The sequence below is a fragment of the Solanum dulcamara genome, chromosome 4, assembly GCF_947179165.1.
Source record: "Solanum dulcamara chromosome 4, daSolDulc1.2, whole genome shotgun sequence".
Taxonomy (NCBI): Eukaryota; Viridiplantae; Streptophyta; class Magnoliopsida; order Solanales; family Solanaceae; genus Solanum; species Solanum dulcamara.
In genome coordinates this window covers 75,136,024-75,142,408 of record NC_077240.1, presented here as the reverse complement: position 1 = coordinate 75,142,408, position 6,385 = coordinate 75,136,024, and positions in this window count along the sequence as shown.

The following is a 6,385-nucleotide window of genomic DNA, read 5'->3' as shown; positions in this document are numbered from 1 at the left end:
CAACAACCCAAATTATCACACTGGGAAGCAGCCTTGAGGCTAGTTAGATTCATCAAAAGTTGCCCTGGACAAGTCTGTTGTTAATAAGCACAATGAGTCTAGAACTTGAAGCATTCTGTGACTCGGATTGGGCATCATGTCTTAATACTAGAAGGTCTATAACTGGATACTTGATCAAACTTGGAGATTCTCTTGTATCTTGGAAATCTAAGAAGCAACATACAGTGACTAGAAGCTCTGCAAAAGCTGAATATAGGAGCATGGTTGCTGCTGTTGCTGAGGTAATCTGGATACTTGGAGTATTAAACGAGTTGATTATGTTGATCAAAACACCTATGAAGCTGCATTGTGATAGTAAAGCAGCAATACAAATTGTCAATAATCCTATATTTCATGAGAGGACTAAACATATAGAAATTGACTGTCATTTTGTGAGGGAAAGGATCAAAAGTAGATTGATATTGCCTACTTATGTGAACACTAAACAACAGCCTGCTGATCTACTAACAAAGGGCCTAGGTGCAACACCTCATCATATGTTATTAGCCAAGCTTGGAGTCTTCAACATATACTCAGCCTAAAGCTTGAGGAGGAGTATTAAGAAGTAGCTAAGTATGAGTATAAGGAAGGAAGTTGTAGTGCAGTCAGCAGGATCACATGGTTAGCTATAGTTAGTTAGGAATTTGTTATGTAACTAACTACTTACAACAGTCATTCGGTTAGTGAGAAATGATCACATGGTTCACACCACATAGTCTATAAAAAGAGATGATTCTCCTCAATTGTATTCAAGTTTCAATGAAATAATATCTTCTCCCTCTCTTTTCTATATGGAATTCTTTCACATACTCTTCCATGGAGGCTTAACTTCCATGAATTCTGTTCTTAATGTGTAAGTTTACATATATCTACATGCAACAAAAACCAACATACTAAAATAATCTGAAGATGAACGAAATATAATCAAATCTAATTTTCAAAGGAAAAGGAAAAAAATGTTTAACCTTCGCTTAAGGTTTTCACAGACATTTGATTTTTTTGCGAAAGAACATCCTTAACTTTTGACCATTCTGCAAACTTTAGAATATCCTCCACCTACATACACAACATATAATTCAGAAATCACAATTACATGTATCCAATTCAAAAGTGAAGTAAATGGATCAAGGATCAATGACATTTGATTGATAAAAACCTTTTCACTGGAGACATCGAAAACCGCAACTGTTTCATTGTAGAAAATAGTCAGAGGCATAATTTTTGTGCCATTTTTCGAGCCAGAGCAAAGCCTAATTAACAAAATCAACACAAAGATCAATCGATGGGTATTTGCATTGTCTAAAGCATTAAATTAAATTTGAGAGATTAAATAGGCATTCTGACATAAAAAAAAATGTGACATTGGACAAAAAATATATTATAAAGGTGTATTAGAAAAATATGAAATTGTATTTAAATAATTTGAAAACGTAGAAATTTTAGGAGTGAAAAAAAAAATCACCTCGCCTTTCGCTTCTCCAAGAATCTAAGTATAGAGTTTCTCCTCGCCAAATGTATATCTATATGCAACAAAAACCAATACATAATTAAAATAATTTGAAGATACAAAATATTAATCAAATTTAATTTTCAAAAGAGAAGGAAAAGTAAATTGTTTAACCTCCACTTAATGGTTTCACGAACGATTGTTTTTTTGATGAACATGCATCCCTAATTTTTGACCTTTCTGCAAACTTTAAAATATTTGCCGCCTACATATACAACAAATAATTTAAAATCACAATTATGTGTAATCAATTCAACAGTGAATAGATAAAAACCTTGTCACTGGAGACATCGAAAACCGCAGTTATTCCATTGTAAAAAATAGTCAGTGGCGCAATTTTTATGCCATTTTCCGAGCCACAGTCAAGCCTGATTAATACAATCAACCAAAAGATTAATCGATGGGCATTTTGAATATAAATGTTCCACAAATAATATTGATAATATTGCTATCTCTACGAGCAAGGAATAACCATAACAAAAGTAGTTTTTGATGTTTTGTGTAACAGATTAAACTAATTAGCATTGAAAATGTTTGCTTAATCAAGGCTACTACTAATAGTGCATAGGCACTTTACTACTACTTATGTAACTACGTTGTTTTAATATAAAATAATATTATCTATTTTAACTAAAAAAAAAAGAATTTTGTTTGTTAAAGATTACCTTTATATCTCCTAAAATGATCCTTTATATCTTCTCGTCAAACTAATTGATCATTTATTGAAGTTAGGATTAATTTGGAGGAAAATAATTATTATCTTCTTGATTTTCTAAAATTAAGCTTATAACAGACTATATTTGAAAGGTTAAGTAGACGTTCCGACATTTTAAAAAAAAAAGTGATATTTGACAAAACAAAAATTAGAAGGGGTAGTAGGAAGTATAAAACTGGTGTCTGGATATGTATTTATTAACTTAAAAAGATATTAAAAAAAACTGCGATTGAAAAAAAAAATTTACCTCATTTTTTGCTTCTCCGAGAATCTAATCAAGGAGTTTCTCGTTGCCGATGGTAGATCTACATGCAACAAAAACCAACATATTATTGAAATAATTTGAAGATGAACAAAACATTATATATATAAATTTAATTTTCATAGGAGAAAGGAAAAGAAAAATGTTTAACCTCCCCTTAATGTTTCCATAGACAATTGTTGTTTTGACGACAAGGCATCCCTAATTTTTAACCGTTCTGCAAACTTTAGAATATCATTGGCCTACATACCCAACAAATAATTCAGAAATCACAATTATGTGAAACCAGTTAAAAGTGAAAGAAAACAGATGAGGAATTAATGACATTTGATTGATAAAAACCTTGTCACTGAAGACAGTGAAATTTGTAACCATTCCATTGTAGCAAATAGTCAGAAGCGCAATTTTCATACCATTTTCCGAGCCACCATAAAGCCTAATTAGTCAAATAAATACAAAGATCAATCAATAGGTATTTTCATCTGAAATACTAATCGGGTCAATACAGACGCTATATTTGCTCAAGAAAAATTCTATCCCTTTCTAATTTTAAAACAAATATATATATATTTTTAACGATAAATCTTCATTTTTTACATATAATAAATTTGAAAAGGATAAAATTTTCTATTTAAATGGTAAGAGCACTATTGTCAAAAATAAAAATTGGAGAAAGCAAGACATCTCATTTTCGCAGACCCTAGGTTTATTATAGCAGTTAATTGCTAAGTTAATTCCTAACTAGAAATGTAAATTAATTAAGTGCTCCATTTAAAGAACAATACAACTTCTTTTAATTCTATTTGGTAAGGATTACGTTTTATATCTTCAAAAATTAGTTTTTTTAATTTCAAACTATTTAATCATTTATTGAAGTTAAGATTAATTTGGAGAAAAATAACTAATACTCACCTTCTTGATTTTTTAAAATGAGGTTTATGGTAAACTAAACTTTTTTTTTAATTCCATCTACCTAGGATATTTACTTCCCAAGTGGTGGGGGATTTGACTTTGAACCCTACCCTGTATACTGATTATCAAAATAGATTAACAAAAATACATTCAGGAGGACAAAAACCAAAATCTCATGGAACAACCTCAAAATTATTCACAAGAGATGTGTAAGCACATAGAAAGTACGGAGAAGAGCTACTTTTACTACATAGGATGGTAAACTAAACTTGAAAAGTTAAATAGGCGTATAGATATAAAAAATATAATGAATACCAACCTCTCTTTTCGCTTCTCCAAGAATCTAAGTAAAGAGTTTCTCCTCATCGTTGACATATCTAAATGCAACAAACAATCATAGTATTCTTCCATTTTAATAAATAGTTTGAAGATGAAAATCAATTTAATTCAGGTAAATATTATGGAGGGGAAAAAGTAGGGATGTGAAGCGTCGAGATGATCAAATAATATTTGATAATTTAAATACACTATTTATGACAAAGAATATTTTCATTAAAATATTTTTCTTTTTTTATACAAAGTGTCGATAAGCTTAGAATTTGATATTAAATTATTTACATTATTATGACAAAGAATATTATATAACATAAATTTTCATTCAAAATATTTCCTTTTTTGTACAAAGTGAAATTAAATTAAAATTCAAATATTTTTTCTATTTATATAACATTAAGAAAATTAAAAATTAATTTTATGCATCTTTTTTATCTATAACAATCCAACATTATTTGAATATCAAATGTCGTGATAGCATCCAAAAATCTGCAAAACCAACATGTTGTTATAGAGAGTTTTGATTGTATTTGTTGTATTTAAAATATAAAAATGATTCAATTTCTTATTTATAGTATTATAATTCATTAGGAGTCGTGATAATTTTTTTAATAATTATAATAATAAATTAAATTCTCAATATAAATTTAATCACAATCACTAGGCTACATGTGCACTAAACTAGTAATATCGAATGTAGGCTTGAAAGTATGAGAGCTATATATCAAACGCATTTTAAATTTACTTTCCTAAAATTTTATTGTACTACGTTTAATGTTGAATTAATTAATTTGTTTATTTATTTATTTAGCTTTTGTGTAGTGACAATATATTCTCACACATCAATATATAACTTCTGTATTTGGACTAAATTCTAACTTAATATAACACGGAAAATACACTAAAAAATTAACTATAACTAATTAAGTTAGCGTTTGGTCAAAGATTTTGAAAATATATTTTGATAATCTATCTTTAAATATTTGTTTGACTATAAAATTTGATCTAAAAATCTGATTTTCAAATATTTATTCTAGACTTCAACTCACACTTTAAATTTATTTTAAATAAATACATGTTCAAATATAATTTCCAATTCAAAAAATATATAGCCAAATGAGGCTAAAATTAAGACTGACACCAACGATCTTAAGTTGAGTGGAAAGGAACAATGGAGTTTGCGTGTGGTTTAAATAGGGAACATCACTAAAAACGACGATTAACCTCAAGGGATAATAGTATAGCTTCTATCCACGAGATTTTCTTGGACTAAATTTTTCTTTATTTCAGAATCAGTGTATGATTATAAAACTTTAAAATTCAATTTAAAGTTGAATTTCAAATTTGAAAGTGTTCTTTAACCTGTTCTTCAATTACCTTTTTCATAAATGAAATAAAGTGTCATCTTCCCTCCTTTGCAAAAAGTACAATCAAGCACAAGTTTATCTTCAACTTCATCAATTCTAAGTAATCCAAAAAATACTTTTAAATCTATTGTAAACACATCTTATTGCATACCAAGATCTTGAGCATGATAATCTTAAAAGAAAATGTTAAGAGAATATACCTGAAGACATTTTCACAAAGTGAAAGCGTTAATCAAAATTTGTTTCTACCTCCTTACTCTATCCTTATGTTACCATTACTGTCAGTGATAGAAATTTGTAAAGAATATGTTTAACCCTAATGAGTGAAGAAGATAAATTTATAAAGGTTTAGGGTTAATCTGATACATCTATCAAGTAACTGATCTAATGATTTAGATTTGATTTTCATTAAATACTAGTTATGGACTTTACATTAATCGGGCCACATATATTATAATAAGAAGTTTAACATTCTCCCACTAGGCCCAATGACCACATAACACTAATATTTAATGACACATTTATTAGTTCACATAAAATAAAGGGAAAATTATCAAACTACACACCTTTTATTATTATATTTGCTAAAAGTCCCAATCCTTTAAAAGAATCACCAAAATTTCTTATTTTTAGTTTTCCCCTTCATCTTCCGGATACATCACTCAAAAAATATTCTTTCTCCTCTAAATCATTTTCTCTCGTTATCTCTCCATTTTCAAGATCCAAAAACTTAAGAAATTTCTGAGCATATCCCTAATTTCTCGCCTAAAATCACTCACATGAGTTAGAGGTTACAATCTATCATCTCCTTTTAATTCTCAACTGTATTCTCTCTCTACTTTCATAGATGCTAAATGGGTTGACGATTTATTGGACAAATCAGCGAGGCTTCTTGATGTTTGTGGCACTACAAGAGAACTTGTCTCACAATATAAAGAAAATGTAAGAGATCTTGAATCATCTCTCAAAAGGAGAAAAGGAGATTCAACTACAGCTGACAGCGTTGAAAAATTTTCTGAAGATTCACTGCTTCTGATATATCTTGTTTATGTATCAGATTCTTATGTATCAAGCTTTAACACTTCTGATACGTCGTATTTTTGTATCGGATTCTCATGTATCAAGTTTTACTGCTTCTGATACATCTTGTTTATGTATCAGATTCTCATGTATCAAGTTTTAATGTTTCTGATATATCCTATTTTTGTAACAGATTCTCATGTATCAAGCTTTAATGCTTCTGATACATA